Raw genomic sequence first — 18,557 nt, 5'->3', positions numbered from 1 at the left:
AACAATGCAAACACAGAGAAAACAACGTGCAATGTTGGAGTCTACAATGCGATTGAGAGATTAGTACTAAGCAGTGTGTTTAGCTCGCAATGGGAGGCCGATGCAGAAGTTGACAGAAGAATTTGAATAACACATAGGCAGCATTTTAATGTAACAATAGCCTAGAATTGGGCATTAGTGGAACCTGTGCGAACACAAACATGGACTCCATGCATTTCGGTGCTGCACTGCCCACGTGCCTGGGACAAATACAAGTACACACCGGTTGTTTCTGAGTGTCCTCACAAATTACCAAAAACAACAAGCCATTGCAATGTTAGCCAGCCAGCCATACCGGTCATAAAATTAAACCTTGGCTCCTTTGTCTGCAAATTCGTCTACAGTAAAACATACATAATAATCGGCATTTCCATTCTCTCGGCGTAACGCAGAGTGTCCGTTCAGATCAACAAATTTTCATAAAATGAAATTAAATGTTCCATTGTCCAGTTTTGCAATGCTGAACCTTATCATGTTTGACGGTTTTACATAGCTCCCACCATTCCTTTCCTTTCCTTACGAACCCTCCCTTTATTTCCATAAGATGAAAAACAATATGGGCTTATGCCTAGCTTGCTTTTGGTAAATGAAAGCCACAAATAAACTTGGCAGGACGCGAGGGAGTAGAAAGCTCAAGGCATTGACCTTGAGTCCCACAGCATCGATTCCCTCATGCACCACTGTAGCATTAGGAATATTTACGAAAAACAAAGGAATTGTTTGCTGGCATACACCAATGCCGCACAGAATTCCAGAGATTTACTCATTTTATCAAAACACTTGGAATTCATAATTCACCTGTCAGCTGAGCATGTCTCCTGTATTCGGCTAGCGAGCGCTGCACACAGGGAGCACCAACAGCCCCACCTTTGCACAGCGAACAGTGACTGCCCCCCACCTTTTTCCTACGGCGCCTGTGTCAGCCTAGCCTATTTGTCACGGCTCGTCCACCGCAAAGTGTTTTAATTCAAACAGTGTATTGGTTTTGCTTTCTTCCTCTGAGGTGTGACCGTGCATTGCTGACCACCCTAGAGTCCCCCAATATAACTGCCTTTATGCCCTCATTCAACCTCAAAGCTTGGGGTACATATTGCCCACTGATAAGGTCTTGGAAGAGCAGTGCCCATGTACCCCCATCCCTGCAATCATTTGGAAATGGAATGTGTTTGATATAATGTTTTACAGGGCGGCACAGTTATCTGTATGCTGAATCTCTATAAAGACTTTATTCTTCTCAATGCCACTCTCCTGGTCTCATTCCCTTATGGATGTGTACAATTATTATTATTATATTTTGTATTTTGGGGACTCTGCGCCTCCAGACCCTACCCCCGCACCACCTCAAATTCACCTCCCATATACCTAATCTGGAGTGCTGAAACAGGCACTTCTTGCAAAACAAATTGGCAAACAGGGTACATCTGGAAAGACACTTTTTGTAAGCTTTATTTGGACAATGTATACTTTTGATAGCTTTGAAATTCAAGTTACATATGTTTTTCATTGGTCATGTACAATGTATCAAAATTGTTGAACATATAAATTGCTGCTAATCATTTGTATCGGGAAGCAAACTGTTCCACGAGTTCTGCTTTCAGTGGACAGGGCAGGTTTGCAATGGTTTGTGGCAATGTATGTGTCCTAGGGACCAAACCACGAACGATTCCATGAGTATGCATGTCCAACACAATCAGATCTTTCACGAAATCGAATTCCATCTCCTGTTATATTGACTTGACCACCCACTTTTTGCTTCTTTTTCCAAAGGCCATTTCGTAACGAAGCATCCCAAATTTTCCAGTTGTTCTAGATTGTTGTCTGCCTATGTTCTCGTTATGCGCTTATAACGCAAGTAGTGTGCGAGATTCCATACCCTGTATACCGAAAAGCAATCTCTTGGGTGGGTACTTTAGGCACATATTGTGGAACACCTCCAAATCTCCTGTGTGACAGAATTCTGTGAGTCCCTTCAGATCTCTTGATAGAGTTTTATCAAACACGATCTTCTCAAGAGCTTTGTGTGCAGGTGAAGATGGAACTAACCATTTCTTCTTACGTTCCTGCTCCTCCGAAAAAAAGGTCCATGTTCACATTTGTGAAAATGTCGGTTTTCTGTCCATGAGTGAATGTTGGAGCAGTGGTGCATCAATGAGTTCCATTTTTCGATTAGCATTTCCACAGACCCATCACAAGTTTTGGAGCTCCACCAAAGATGGTTGCTGAAAGACTGGGACCACTGTAAAATATTTTCAGAAACCTTTTTTTTACCAGCAGCAGTGATGTTTTATTTATTTATTTAGCTACGTGCCAGAAATCAAATTGATGGCACATTTTTGGAAATTGCTCGCGCATTACCTTGGCAATTGAAACATGTCTGTCGGTGGCTATGAGGTCTATTTGCATTCCCCTCGATTGGAGATCTTGCAGGGATTTTATAAAACCATGTTTCTCCATGGCCACTGAGGATTTACATTCCGACACCTGCACGACCACAGAACTCACTATTTATTTAGTGTCCATGTCCTGAAAGTGGTATGTGCAGTACTTTCCAGAAATAACGGGGCTGTCACACTGTCCATCGCCAGCTAGCCTGAAGCGTTTGCCAGAGATTGTCAGTTCAATTGACATTCGTTCAATTTTCCAGGCTTCACTGATGGCAGGGAATACAAATTCACGCTGATATTTGAAATACTGCATTTTAGTGAGGAACTGAAGTCCCACAAATGTACAGAAACTGGACAATTTACTAAAGCTCGAACCACTGAAAAGCAAAGCTGCGGCACACAGTAGATTTCCAGCTGGCTCTTTGCCAAGCATCGGTTGAGCAGACCATGAAAATGGTACATGGAGCAGGGCACAGGTGACTTTGATTTTCAGGTTTGTGCCTTGTGATACACGAATAACATTCACCAACAGCTTCCCGCATTCTACCCCCCTTACTGGATGGACACATTTCAGCATCAGTTTAAACTGTGTTGGGCAGCTGTCGAATACAATGTATTTGTGCTCCTTTACTAGACTATCGTCCTGCGTGAATGTGGTTTCTGACTCAACTGTGGTGGACATATCCAGAAAACTGCCCACACTGAAGTCGAGATCTTTGGCAAATTCCTCGGTCAATTCCGTTGAGGCTTCAGTCTCTGTTATTTCATCTTGTGTTAATTGCTCACGAATTGGAGAAACCATCAATGTCGATGGTTTATTGGGTGGCCCTTTTTTTGCGGGTGTAGATTATGTGATGGGGTCAGTGAGTAATTCAAAAGCATCTTCCCTATATTAAGTTTCATCTTCATCTTGTCCAGTTCTTGCATTGTAGCGATGGTCCAACAACACTTTGCTTGCTTCGCCGGTCACATTCCATTCATTTTCTGGCCATTAGGCATACGCATCTCAAGTCTGCTTATTGACTGGAACATGCTGCGCCACAAATAATACTTGCTCCATGGTGAGATCTGTTTGGCAAGCAGCATCCTTGGTTTGATATGTTGTCTGTGTGGTCATAGTCCTTATGCTTCTCGGCCTCTAGGAGATTGGTTGTAAAAATATGTTCAATGTAAATCCAACATACAGTATATAGCACTTTAGATACAAAATACAAGTTATGAAGACACCACCAGCAGAAAACACTTTTTGCAAATGAAATCGTGTGTAAGTTACCCTTGTTTTCTTGTATTTCTGTGTAATCTTCTTTTTCATCTCTGCAAGCGTCTTATTCAATGTGGTGGACCGCAAGCTGGTCCACCACCTCTAATCCATGTACCTCCTCTTCTAATTCACCTCCTTATATACATCTCTTGAATCGAATATTCATTTTTAAAAAACCCAAAAAAATCATATTTGGAATCAAATTCTTTCAACGCACAAGTCGCTTACATACACACCGTCGTAAACAGTGTACGTTAATTTGTCAAAATAGACATTTTGAATTTCACCTGATTGATGGCAAGTGCACTAGATCAGAGATCACCATGCAAAACTAACGTATTCTAATGTTGCACTGAAGCATTTGGCATTGCATTCTTCATACCTCAGACTCGGGAATAGCTCCAAAGGATGATGTAACTGTAGTCGAGGTACCATCATCACCCTGTAACAGAGTACTTGTCTTAGAATGGATGAAAACAGTGAAATTGAACAGAGACGATCGGATGCAGACATTTGGTACATATATATAAAAACGTATAAAGTATACATTATGTAAACAAACGGTTGGATATATAAACTATTTCATATTATTTAGAATTCCATGTATAATACATTTGTGTAATCATAAAACTACCTGATAAGCGCTCAAAGTGGTTGTGGACTCTGGGAAAGAAAAGGATGCAGAATCTAGCTCCTTCATTTTCATTGAATTGCTACAAAGTGATAAAGTGAAAATTAGATTTGCATTAGATATGTGGGAAGATCCAACTGTCAATAATATGAACTTCTGCAAGTCTGTATGGCTCACCATTGGTATACTGGAATTTTCGGTGTTGTTGCCACTATTGAGGGTCTGTGCTTCAGTCAATATGCTCACCTAAAAGAATTGAAATGTGAAGCAACCGATTACGATAAGATTATGCTTATTTCGAAGTGCACTATTGCATAGTCATCTCTGATGCTTATAAAACCAGGGACAAATGTCTGGCAAAATGTGGTATAGTTCTAAAGTAATACAATCTGTTAAATATGCGAAGTTTAGTAAGAAACATTTACACCGAAAGCACCAATCCGTTCATTTAGTTATCTATTCGGTACCCCAAGGCCTACAGCTAATTCATCATCTACAGCTAATTCATCATCGTGAAGTCACCTGGTCTCGCGTGTGCATTAATAGAGTTGGAATTGTGTTCGGAAGCAATTTATGAGAGGTTCTGAGTCGACGCTTTTTTGTGTACTGCGATGGGTTGTACATATCCGGGGCAAAGTGCATGCTGCATATACAGTATTTATCACCCTTCAAGTCCCTCGAGACTTCCAGGGTTCTAGTTTCAAGCTAGTCCAGCGCAAATCCACAATATCTGACCCATTCTCTTATTCGATCTATATTCCTCGGGAATGTCTGCATTATTGTGCCCTTAGGTTTGGAATGGGTCTTAGAATTGCAACTGGCAACCTTACACGCAGGCATTCTTGAAAAGTCTGTTAAAAAAAAGGACATATACTAACAATAATGTTTTACACAAACGCGTGATAGGGATGGAATTATATCATAATGTTTCTATGCAATGTTTGTTTTGGTCACAGAAGCAAAACCTGTGTAGCGTAGTCGACTATACAATAGGGTAACTTTCATACAGAATTGATTGAGGCGAAGCAAATCGTAACGTGTTAGTCGTCCGTTGAATGTACTTTCTTGCATCAAAAGGAAACATGCTTATAGACATAGTCTGCGAAGGATGCAATTCTATCCCAATTGACACTGTTGACACTTGCTATATACTGAGAACAGAACCAACCAAATAGAAGACAATGGTAAAGGCAATGAGATGAATGAACATTACACTACTGGGTACATTCGTTCGAAATAGATAGAATTTTACAGAGATCAAAAAGGGACGATCAGGTGATCTGCACTTACCTTGACTAACAAACAATGAGATTCAGCAAGCCGGGTAGTTAGTTCCAGGAGAAAAGATAGCGCAATCCGGAGTTGACTACCATGGCTCACAGATGCTCACAGGTAGCAGGATCACAAGTTGACTTCCAGTACTCACAGGTGCTCACAGGTAGCAGGATCACAAGTTGACTTCCAGTGCTCACAGATGTTGTCAGGATTAATACCAAGGGGTTTAAAAAGAATTAGAAAAGCGGGTGTGTATGTGAACGAGTGACGTGTTTATTGCATGGTCTTATGTGGATTGAAGGGATGCAGACTGCATCAAGGCAACAGGCCTGCAGACTCTGGGTCTGGGGATGCCCTGAGTACAATGGCCGCTTTCCAGAAGATAACTTTGAAGTGTGGAAGGTCTAACGCACCTCGAACGTTCCCATCCTGCCAGCACCCTCGGGAGGGCAGGGTCACAGGTGCGAACTGTCATTGACACTGGAGGGGGGATGGATGCCCAAGAGGCATGGAGAAAGGGGCCGTAGCACTGCTGAATGGAGACAACACACTTATGAGGACATTCTGCCAGTGTAAGGAAGGAGGGGTTGTTTTGCCTCATCACTGGTGCCAGTAGAGAAATCCTGGCAACAATAGAAGAAGGCCTACTTCAGGACACAGTCCCAATCCATTTTGTATAAACCTCTGACTCCATTTAGGAGTAGGCCGCGTTCAGATTAATGTGAAGCCTCCTCTCTCCTTTTGCAGCGCCGCGAACAGCGAACAAAGCCAGCCTCCCCCTTTTACTCCCCCTGAGCCTTTGCCAGACAAACCCATTTCACACGGATGTACTGGCTTGAATTGTTGCTAGCAAAGAGTGTATTCTTTTATCCTTCCACTGAGCTCATCTGCCTTGTGTGTGACCAGGCCAAATGCTGCCCTGGAACCCATCCATCTCTACAAAGCTGCTCTTGAGCCTTTCACCCCGTCCTGTGAAAGTTATCGCATGGTTGCCCCATGTGCCCATACATTCTCACTTTGATGTAGCAGAAGCGCAAGCCTTATCCACTGACCGCCGTAGAGTGCCCCCAATACAATCTATTCACAAGTCCTCATATATTTTGCTAAAACCAACATGTGTCACTTCACTCATTCTTGCCTGATGGCACCAGGACACATAAATCTCAAATGTAATCCTCTAATCACACAACAGGAGAGTAAAACCATTGCACCCCTTACGTCCACAAAGGCCTCAAAATGAAACGTGTTTATATGTAGTTACAATTTATAGGTATCCCCACATTCTAGGGGTTGTACACGATTTGCATTATTCATTGTGTGTCAGAAAATGTTATGTAGTTTGGAAAGTCAGGAGTGACCAACACCTGAGGAATTGACCGGACCTTCACACCGCCCAGATGAGCGTTGCCGACCCACGTGCAGCAGAGTTCTCTGTGTGCTGACTTTACATAAAGCCTTTATACTTCTCCCATCCACTCTACCAGTCTCATTGCCTTCTGGATGTGTCCATTTACTAAAGCTTATATTCGTATTTTGGGGACTCTGTACCCTCACCAACCCTGCCAGGACATGTTAGCGTGTCCTTGATTCACTGAATAATTGAAACAACTATTCCTAAAAGTTCAATTGTATTTTATTCAGTTTCTGATATGGAAATCACACATGTACTAAATATTGTACACTTCGGGTTGCTGCACAGTGTGGGAAAATCCCCTGTACTGCCCGCTGTCGCTGGGAAATTTGGCGCGAATGGCTCCAATGACACAGGCCGGTATTACTCGTCGAACGCGGTGTCCAAGCCACCCATGAAGCCACCATGTAAACGAACGATAGGCCACCAGCCTGTACCACCTGTGGAGGAGAAACATACAAGCTGTAACTTTGAATGAACACGATAAGTGTACAAAGCTTAGTTGAACATGCAAACTTGTATTATATGGCATAGTTGCCAGTACAAATGTTACTTCATGGATCAATGAACTTGGGCTTTAAAGTGTAGACACATCACATAAGTGAACACCCATGCAATCCATAACGTTTGGGGGGCAGAGAAATATTGTTTCTTGGTTCTACATGAAAGACACATAAGATGACAACTATTATTTGAACAGAGCACGAGAGAACTATTGAATTGCCAGACTACATTCATTTGGCAGTGATAGATCAAAGTTACGACAACATAGGAGACATCCATGCCCTAAGTTAAATCACACCTAGAGGGTTTATAGTCAAAAAGTCGAAAACATAATGTCGAATAGCAAAAATGTCGAAAAAAAAATGTCGAATGTAAAAAAGTCGAAAAAACATACATATAATAGGAAAAGTCATAATTTCGAAAAAAAAATGTCAAAAAAAAAATTGAAAACCCAAAACACTCTTTTTTTTTTTTTTTACCCAGATAGTAACATTTATTATTGGGGGGTTCCCTTCCAACCCCCCCCCATCCCAAACCCCTACCCCAACCCCCCCCCTCCTCCCCATCCCCCCCACCCCCCATAGATATACCTTTAATTATTTTAAAAAAATCTTTAATATAATATTAAATAATTAATTCATTATTTAAAAAACCATCCCAAACCCCTATCCCCAACCCCCCCCATCCTCCCCATCACCCCCACCCCCCATGGAAATACCTTTAATTATTTTTTAAAAAAAGTTTAATAAAATATTTATTATTAACACATAAAATCGAAAAAAGTCGAAAAAAGTCGACATTTTTGTTTTTCGACATTTTTGTTTTTCGACTAAATATTTTCGACATTTTTACTTTCGAATATATTGTATTCGAAATTATGACTGGATACCCACCTAGAGCACACTTACCCATTACTTGGATTACGAGGGCAAACTGTTGCTCGAAGTTCGTGCATAAACACCATCATAATCCTCAACACGGACCTTGTGAGGCAGGCTGCCCTGAAGTCATGCAGCTCGGTAACGCATAGCAGTGGTGTGTCTTCTTCCGATATGTAGGCCAAGCATCCAGAATTTTCTCAGCAGCAGCAGTTCTCCACCTCGGTTGGCATGACCTTGCACCGATTGCATGTACACCAGGGGGAGACGTCGTCCATGCGACTAGGCTCAGGCTCTTGATCGGCTGGTTCGTCTTCCCAATTGTCGTCTGAAGCCCCATCGTTTCTGCATCTTTCTCTTTCCACTAATTCTGCCTCGGAATACTCCGGCTCGTACTGGTTGGTCATTATTGAATTATTGATGCCATCATACGACAAAATTAAAATCGATAGTAATGCTGGCACTAGTATCTGTTCACATGGGCTACGAGCAAGGAGGATAGCTGAACAGAGCAGAAACGAGTCACAGTTTATTCGAAAAAAGACTGTGAAACGACTGAAAAAGCAACTCTGATGTTGTCTGATGAGAAGCGGTCTGTTTATACTTCTTGAGGAAAGAGGCGTCCTGCCATTTCCATGGAGATACGCCATTAGCAGAGAACATTGACACGAGTTGTGCATTCGCATTGTGAAATGGGCCGTACGCGTCGAGTGATGTCAGGTTCAGGGGAGGGGACTATGATTTAGTGCCGAAAGGGCACTTGAGTTTAGGGCGATGCAGCAACGAATAAGATTAGCACAAAATGGCAGCACCCTGCTGCCTGATTTCGCATGTGTAAAAGTGAGGAAAACCACAGTAAGGTGCATAGGAAATGTTTTTACAATCGACCAACGTATGCTTAAAAACACATGCCCGAACTCTTTGGACAATAATATTTTTGAGTGCACTACTCCTTTAAGTCAGTTCCTTCGATACAGGAGAAATATCTCAGAGAGGGATGAATACAGGAGACAATCGGATACTCTACGGACGAAATTCCACAAAAGGGATTAGAGCCCCACACTCATTTCAGATATAGCATCAAGAGTGGACACCGTAGAAAGAGATACACTCCTGATACCCAAGACACCAAAACAAGGGGAGACTCTGGTCTATGTCACCACACATTCCCTACAAAGTCGCAAGATAAAAGGGATCATCAAAAGAACTGGCCCATGCTACAGATGGATCCAACTCTACAACCCCTGTTCAGAGCACCACCAACCTTCCCATATCATAACAGCAAAGCCCTATGGAACAGCCTGATAAATGTGGAAATATGTACATCTGAATCCAACAGCAGGGCATTCAAAGGGACACAACCATGCCTCAATTGTCAACACTGTGGAAATATAATAACAGGGAACACCATTACGCATCCACACTCTGGCAAACCCATCATGTTGAGACACTCCTCCACATGCGACTCTAAAAATGTAGTCTACACATTGAAGTGCCCATGTGGATACTACTACATTGCAATCACCACAAGAAAAGCAAAAATGCGGTGGACGCAACACAAATCCATCATAAGGATGAGAAATCCCAAATCACCGGTAGCGATGCATTTTTCTGAAGCCTGTCATACGATTGCGCAACTAAAATGCGTGATCCTGGAAAAAGTCACACTGTGGAGCAGGGGTGGTGACCAGAATAGGAAATTGCTCCAACGAGAGGTACTATGGATAAATCTTTTAGACTGCATCCACCATAGAGGAATGAACTGTGAATCAGACCTTGTGTGTTTTGTTTAAACCAGGCCATTTTCTTTCCCTTAGTGGCCCACAACATGTAGCATGGCTGACCATGCATGAATAGTGGAGATTCTGGGACCTATGCTAAGGGGTGGCACCCTTTACAGGTTAGGTACTGACCTCCAATCATGAATACATGAATAATGTCTTATCAGTGCTTTCATAAACCTCTGTAGATAGGGACGGACGCATGATGAACTATCAATGTGGATTCACACCTAAGAGATGTGTTCTAATTGTGTCTGAACATTGCTTATATACAATGTCTAATTTAAGTTCTCATGAACCCTTCGGTATAGGGACTGACCATTGCGTATTAATAATTGTCAAGTGTGATGTTACGCTAAAAAGATGTGGTCTGATTGTGATTGAGCATTCCTTATGTCGTTACACGATCTATGTAACCATTTTATATTGACAACTGTGCATGTGTGGCATTGGTGCCACCATAAGTGTGATTTAACAGCATATTCACATGTACTATTAATGTGGAGTCACACCCATGAGATGAGTTCTAATTTTGTGTGAACATTGCCTATGTACGATGTCATATTCGTGCCCTCATGAACAGTTTTGATAAGGACTGACCATTGTGCACTTATAACTGTCAAATGCAGAGTTTCGCCAAAGAGATGTGTTCTGAATGTGGTTGAACATTGCTTATGTGACACACCTGATCTGTGTAACAATTGCACATTGATAACTGCACATGTGTGGCCTGGGTGCCTCCATGAATGTGGTTCAAATGACATGTTTAAGATTGTTTGCAAAGGATTGGCCCATTTTTATGGCCATGGTTAAGTCTTTTATTGAACAAATTTCTAGCCCATGTAGCTTTGGGGTCCGATCCACCCAGTACTAACTATTCACTTGCTGGTCATATCATGTCTTGGTTCCCATAAGTCTATTTAGGGCGACCCATCCGCCTACTTTCAAGGTTTTGGATTGTTGCCATGTATACATAGATTGTTGCCTTCAAGGTTTGGGTTGTTGCCATGAACACATTGAGTGTCACTGACCCGGGTGCTTACCTAGTCTACGCTCCGTGGACTAGGGACACTTGAACAAACACAGCCAAATTAATTTTGTCCTCAACAGAACAGGAATGGGGCCCCGACCGACTTAATTAGGATATGCGCTCCTCCCCCTGTCTTTACATACTTAAAGGATCGCTCTAATCAATTGATTAGTACAACATGAGACTCACCGTCACTATACATTTCTACACCAGGTAAACATAGGACTACTGCTCTTGTCCACTTTATGTAATGAACATACGATGCACACGCAGGCATGGTGTGTCGCTATAGCGACACTCCCACACCAAGGTGGCCACTTTACGACTAGTTTGCGCATGCACAAGCGTATTTTAGCAACTGAATTAAACACTGCGCCCCGCGAGCGAGCGCCCTTGCAGCGATTGGTAGCGGTCGGAGGATGCTGTACACATAGGTAAGCTCCTTCTTGTTGCTCTCTCGAGCTTCCATAAATACAGCCAGATTAATAGACAGTGTGGTGCTGCCCGATGACGGGGCGCGCACGCGGCGGCGTGCCGTTACACGCCGCCACGTGCAGTATAAATAAACGGGGCGTTTCCCGGCCGCGTAGAGCAAAGCCCGAACCAGAAGGACCTGTGCGGCTGAGTCCTTGGGGGAGTCGGGGCTTGCGGACAGCGCTGGGGGGGGCGCCAGTAACCCCCAACAGTGGCGACGAGTGGGGGAGACGATGCTCGGGCCCAGCGGTGATCATTTTTGATACAATTTTTTCACCGAAACGAGGTCGGATCACAACTTCGTTTCAGGCCGCGGGTAGTGCGTCACCCACGCGGCTGGTGGCCATTTTGTCTTCCAGGCCGTGGAACTTCACGAGGCTCCGGTTTGGCCTCTGAAGGGAATCCAGACCTAATTTTTGGAACTTATGATAGCAGGCAGCTATACACACACACACAGTTGGTGATTTCTTCATTTTCTTGGGTCTCCTACGCCGAGTGCAAGCAAGGAGGAGGGCTGACATGGCTGGGCCTGCATAGCCCATTGTTCTTCTTGCCTCCATTTTTGGAACAGTCGAGGGCTGGAGCCTTCTTCATCCTCTTCATCATCACTGAGGTGTGCTGCAGTGACTTTAATGCTTCTTCATCAGGCTGGAACCATCTTCATCCTCTTCATCATCACAGAGGTGTGTTGCAGTGACTTTAATGTGTTTCATCAGGCTGGAACCATCTCCATCCTCTTCATCATCACAGAGGTGTGTGGCAGTGACTGTTCGTCCTCCCTGGTGGTGTTTTGAGTCCGAGTTGCGGCCCCCATCTCCCACACTGGGGGTGCCTGTGCGCTCGAGCTCATGAGTGACACTGAGGATAAAGACGGTGCACCAGCAGCAGCAGCAGGACTGCAGGTGCAGCAGCCTCTGGGTGGGCAGGCAGGTCCTCCATGTCTGCTACCTCCTGTCCAGCCAGTAGATCTGCTACCTCCTGTGCAGCCAGAGGTGGTACCCGTTCTCCAGCAAATCCCTCCAGCCATGGCCCAACCTCGTGCACAGGCGGCCCTGCAGCCCATTCCGGAGTTTGATGTGTCAGGCCCACCTTCCAGCTCGGGGCCCAGATGGAAGAGGTGGGTTGACCGCCTGGACATGTACTTTCGAGCCGCTCAAGTCACTGATGATGACTCCAGACTGGCGACCATGTTATATTCAGCAGGGCCCTCAGTTCAGGAAATTTTTGAGTCTCTTCCGCCGAGGATGGGTCCTATGGTCAGGCGAAGGACGCCCTTCAAGCGCATTTTCTACCTCTAGCCAACGCGGACTATGAGCGCTTTGTGATGCTATCCACCAAACAGAAGGAGGACGAGACTCTGGACACTTTTTATGGACGCCTGAGGTGCCTGTCGTTGGCCTGCGTGTGGGGTGATGCTGAAGATATGATCAGGACCATGATCATACAGGCGTGTTCTTCAGGAAAGCTCAGGCGACAAGTTCTAAGGGAGCCTGGAACCACGCTCCCACGCATCCTTGAACTGGGTAGGTGCCATGAGGTGTCCGAGGCGAGGGCAGCGAGAATGGAGGCTGGGTCACACTCCATCAAAACCGAGGAGGTGTGTGCAATGTGGCGCGGTGGCAGGGGCACCAGAAGACCTGGCGGTGGCCCCCGAGACAGAGCTGGGAGGGCGGGTGAGTCTTGCCAGAAGTGTGGCTACGACCTGCCCCACCCAACGGAATGCCCTGCGGCCGGAAAGACTTGTGGACGGTGTGGGCTACCAGACCATTTCTCAAGAGTGTGCAAGGCGGCGATGCCTGTGCTGGCGCCGCGAGGCCCCGCCCGGCCCATCTTCAATCGCCACGGTCGACCGCCCAACGTCGCTCAAGTAGACCAGGGCGAAGAGGATGTTCAGGCAGAGGAGGCTGACAAAGATGAGGAACAGAACATCTTTTTTGTCTCAAGTGTGGAGGTCCTGAAAGGAAAGAACCGGAGACAGCCACGATGTGTGGTGGAGGTAAACCATTCTCCAATTCTAGTCCTGGTAGACATGGGGGCGTCTGTCAACGTGATCGCCCGTGGACACTATGACGCCATGGACCGGCCTCCCAAATTGGTCGCACCCAAGGCCCGCATCTTCGCGTTTGGCGGCGTTGACCCCATCCTATTAGACGGCGTCTTCGTGGGGAAGGTGTAGCACGATGGATCCAAATCATTGCACGGTTCTATGTGACACCAGTGAGCAACAACACCTTGCTGAGTTGTGCAGCGGCGGAGGCCCTTGGCATCGTCAGCTTTGCGTACTCCGTCTATCTAGAGGATATCAATGACTTGCTGGAGAAATATGCCGCACTATTCAAAGGGATTGGACAGATGGCTGGCAATCCGGTGAGGCTGCACATTGACGAATCTGTGCAGCCCATCGCCCTGAAACATCGCAGGGTACTGTTTCACCTTCGTGAACATGTCGACAAGGAGCTGGACAACTTGGTCAATCTCGACAGCATGGAGAAGGTGGAGGGTCCCACTTCCTTGGTTATCACCAATCGTGGTGGCACGAAAACCCAAACAACCTGATGCCGTCCAGATCTGTGTGGACATGAGGTTGCCGAACAAAGCAATCAAAACAGAAAGACACCTCACCCCGACGATAGATGACATCATTGCTGAGGTACAAGGTGCTCGCTTCTTTTCGAAGCTGGACCTCGCAGCGGGCTGTCACCAGGACGTCCTCCACCCTGAGTCGAGGTCATTACTACCTTTACCACCCACCGAGGTCTGTACCATTACAAAAGACTGAGCTTCGGGGTGTCCTCGGCAGCAGAGGTGTTTCAAAACATTATCAGGGGCGCCCTAGCAGATCTGGAGGGCGTCATGAATATCAGCGATGACATCTTGGTGTTTGCCAGAACGGAGGTAGACCATCTGAGACGCCTGTCAAAGACGTTTGAGAGACTGCAGTCCCTGGGCCTCACCCTCCACAGGGAGAAGTGTGAATTTCTGCGACCCTCAAAATAATTCTTTGGCTTCGTGTTTAAGGAGGGGGGGAGTGTCACTTGATCCTAAGAAGGTCCAGGACATCAGAAAAGTGCAGCGTCCAGAATCCGTTCGGATGTGAGGAGTTTCCTGGGCATGGTTACCTACTGTGGATGATTCATCCAGAACCTTGCCTCCAGGTCAGAACCGCTCAGGGCGCTCACAAGAAAAGACACCATCTGGAACTGGGGCCCGCTTGAACAAGCGGCCGTTGATGACATCAGGGGTGCCCTGGCAGCTGAGGACACCATGGCCTTCTTTGATCCTGCGTTGCCATCGGAGATCATTGTCGACTCCAGTCCGTTTGGTTTGGGCGCCGTGCTGACACAGATCAACCATGATGGGGGTGTCCGCCCGGTGGCATACGCCAGCAAGGCGCTTTCGTAGGCGGAGCAGCGATACTCGCTGATTGAGCGCGAGGCACTAGCCGTACTCTGGGGCTGCAGGCACTTCCAGCTCTACGTTCTTGGACGCCCGGTGACGGTGGTGACGGATCATAAACCGTTGATTCCCATTCTGGCGGGTTCATCCTCCAAGCCGCCAGCACGAATTGAGAGATGGATGCTCGCCCTTTTGGAATATGGAGTCACCCTGGTGTATCGGCCGGGGGCGAACAATGCAGCAGACTATCTCTCTAGACACCCGGGGGCACCTGGAGCGGCCACCCCGAATGCCATGCCCTTAAAGGAACTCGAGACAGCTGCAGCAGATGACGAGTGTTTCAGGATCCTAAGGCAATCCATGCAGCAGGGAACCTGGAAGTCAGTACTGGACTAGAGCAGTTATGGAAGGTCCGGGAGGAGCTGTCGTTCTCAACATCCGGCCTCCTGCTCCGGGGAGATCAAATTGTGGTGCCCCAGTTTAAGGTGGGGGAGGTGATCACCCTTGCACACCGTGGTCACCAGGGCGCGGCCAAGACCAAAGCACGCTTAAGGCTGAAAGTGTGGTTCCCGTAATTGGAGCGGAAGGTGGACGATTTCGTGGCAGCCTGCGTCTGGTGTCAGGCGGCGTCACCCCTGCAGCGGGAACCTGTCATAGAGGCAGTGCCTCGAGGGAAGCACCCGTGGGAGGTTGTTCATGCAGACTTTGGCTCCACCACGATGGGCACCCACTTCCTCGTGCTGGTTGACGAATACTCGAGGTACCCCGAGGTGGAGTTCGTAGAGTCAATGGCGTTTGAGCATGTCGTGGTGGCCGTGGAAAAGGTGTTCGCGGCCCATGGTTTCCCACATACGGTGTGCTCGGACAACGGGGCGCCGTTCCAGAGTGAACGGTTTGCCGAACTGATGGAGAGCTAAGGGGTGGTGCACAGGAAGATCTCGCCTCTCTGGCCGAGAGCAAATGGTGAGGCAGAACGGATGATGAGAAGCTTGAATAAGACATTTCGGATCGCCCAAGGCCAAGGACAGTCCCTCCAAAGAGCCCTCTATCAGTTCTTGAGGGTGTATCGTACCACACCGCATGCATCCACGGGGGTGGCCCCAGCAGAGGCGTTGTTCAGGCGGTGCCCTCGGGGGCTACTGCCGGAGGTGGGAGAGAAAGAAACGGGGGTGATTGACAATCAACAAGTCGAGGCTGACCGGCAAATAAGGATTGAGCAAGAGAACCTTCGGAGGGGACTTTGCCCACAGCGGCTGGAGCCGGGCGATGAGGTCCTCATTCGAAATAGACATCCCCATGGGAAGCTCTCCCTACCGTACGAGCCGGAGCCGTTGGACTTTGTTGTGGTCAAGGGTTCCATGGTGACTGCATCGGATGGCCGCTCTGAGGTAACTCGCAACGTGAGTTTCTTTAAGAAGCTGCGGGATCCCAGGACTGATCCACCCCCTGATCCGGACCTGGAGGTCGTCCCTGACGACGAAGGAGAATCACCATGTATGCCCGAGTCCCCGGTCCGGGGAATGCCTGTGGAACGATCACCCATGCCGGAGGTGAGTAGGAGGTACCCCCAGAAGACTGGGCGAGGGAAACCTGCTCACCTCAGCGATTATGTTTTGGTACAGGTATCTGATCATCCTGACAATGGGAATGGTTAAGTAAGGGGACCCGGGTGGATGTTAATAAAGGGGTTTTCAGAACGGGATATGTGAAGTGTTATAGACATAGGGCCTCATTACACGGATGGCGGTAAGGATTTACCGGTACCGGTAAAATACCGGTACCGGTAAATCCTTACCGCCTTACTACGAGGTCCCTTTGCGGGTTGGGGGATTTAACACCTGCTTTTTGCAGGCATTAAAAACCAACCCGCAAAGGGACCCAGGGAGCTAATTACGGTACCGCAATTTGCGGTACCGTAATTAGCGCCTTCCCCATTCCCATTACGCCCTATGGGAAAAAAAGGGCAATGGAGGAAGGGGGAATTACCGCCCCGCCAACCTTGGAATGGGGCGGTAATTCACCTTTCCGCCAAGGCGGTGCCGGTATTTTACCGGCATGAACCATGGCGCTAATAGCGCCATGGTTCTCCGCCATCCGTGTAATGAGGCTCATAGTGTTTTGGTTTGCAGTGTATAGTTGTTTAATGTTTGTTGTGTGTCCTCCTGAAAAAGGAGGAGTGTGGCGCTGCCCGATGACGGGGCGCGCATGCCGCGGCGTGACGTTGCATGCTGCCGCGTGCAGTATAAGTAAACGGGGCGTTTCACGGCCGTGCAGAGCGACCGGGAAGCCCGAACCACAAGGACGTGTGCGGCTGAGTCCTTGGGGAAGTCGGGGCTTGCGGACAGCGCTGGGGGGGCGCCAGTAACCCCCAACAGACAGTCTCACCACTCCACTGATCCGTGTCATATATACACTCACCATGTAGCATATTCGTACTTAACATCAGCTATAACTATAGACAATCACGCCACTCCAGTGGTTTTTTGTAACATATCTGTTCGCCCACCAGCACGTTTGTACAGATAACATCAGCTCGGCTCATAAACATACTAGTACCGATCATATGCAGAATAGGCATATCTAGCATAGATTAGGTATATCTATGCTGGCCACACCACACTGAGAACAAGACACAGCGCTGTGCCCCATTGCACAGCGCTGACAACATCCTTTTGCTTTATGTCTCTGACAGATCGCTTCGATCGCTCTATCACAGACACAGCAGACAGCAGCTGCCTGCAGTGATTTATACGTGCTCGTTACGAGCGGCATCAAGATTTTGTTGATACTATCAATACCACTACTGTATGAAGACAGAATACAGTTTTGAATAACGTTCCCACTGACTGATGAGGCCCTGAGGTCAGTAATTCTATTGAACATTATGGTCCTCAGTAGACAAATATATTTGAAGGTTCTCCCTGACACTAATTTGTTATATATCATCTTTAGGTCCTCCACCTGGGCCACATTAAGGACACAAGGAACTAATGATATAAGGAATAATAGGCACCAAAGCCCTGAAGACAGATTCTCTGAAAATCGGAAACGCGTCAGCAATTATTATACCTTCTAAGGAGCCTATTAGATGCAAATGGTGATATGCATAATAATTTTGTGAATTATGTTGTTATGCATTAGGAAGATGGTGGTGTGTGATGTGTAAACTCAACCACGGATCCTATTGTATTCATTGTATAAGAACAAGTACGAACAGCGGAACTATACACTGTTTTTTGTTGATTGAACATGATTTTCCTTTTATGAACTTTCTATAATTACAATTCTTGAAAATGCACATTTGTTTGATGACATTCTGATGCCTTTAGAGTGGTGTATGAATGAACATTTGTCATGTTTTAGCTGAATTTATTAAGCAAATAACGACAGTAACAGTATCATTTAACTCTAACACGTGTTCCAGGCCAACTGCCCTTCCTGAGGCTCGACCCTGAACACCTGCTGTTAAATTACCTTGGGATTGGTCATGTCC

The 18,557-nt window shown here is 46.6% G+C and overlaps 1 long non-coding RNA gene across 1 annotated transcript in view; it reads right to left on the bottom strand.

Moving 5' to 3' along the window:
* Positions 1-7,332: 7,332 nt before the first annotated feature.
* The window catches only part of LOC138526181 (uncharacterized), a 270,656-nt gene continuing 259,431 nt past the window's right edge, over positions 7,333-18,557 (bottom strand). The window contains exon 3 of the long non-coding RNA XR_011283514.1: positions 7,333-7,441. This is a non-coding gene — a long non-coding RNA (uncharacterized lncRNA). The remainder of the gene's footprint in view (positions 7,442-18,557) is intronic.

Source organism: Ambystoma mexicanum, chromosome 7p (assembly GCF_040938575.1).
Source record: "Ambystoma mexicanum isolate Mex_15411 chromosome 7p, UKY_AmexF1_1, whole genome shotgun sequence".
Taxonomy (NCBI): domain Eukaryota; kingdom Metazoa; phylum Chordata; class Amphibia; order Caudata; family Ambystomatidae; genus Ambystoma; species Ambystoma mexicanum.
This window is presented reverse-complemented; position numbering and strand designations above follow the sequence as displayed.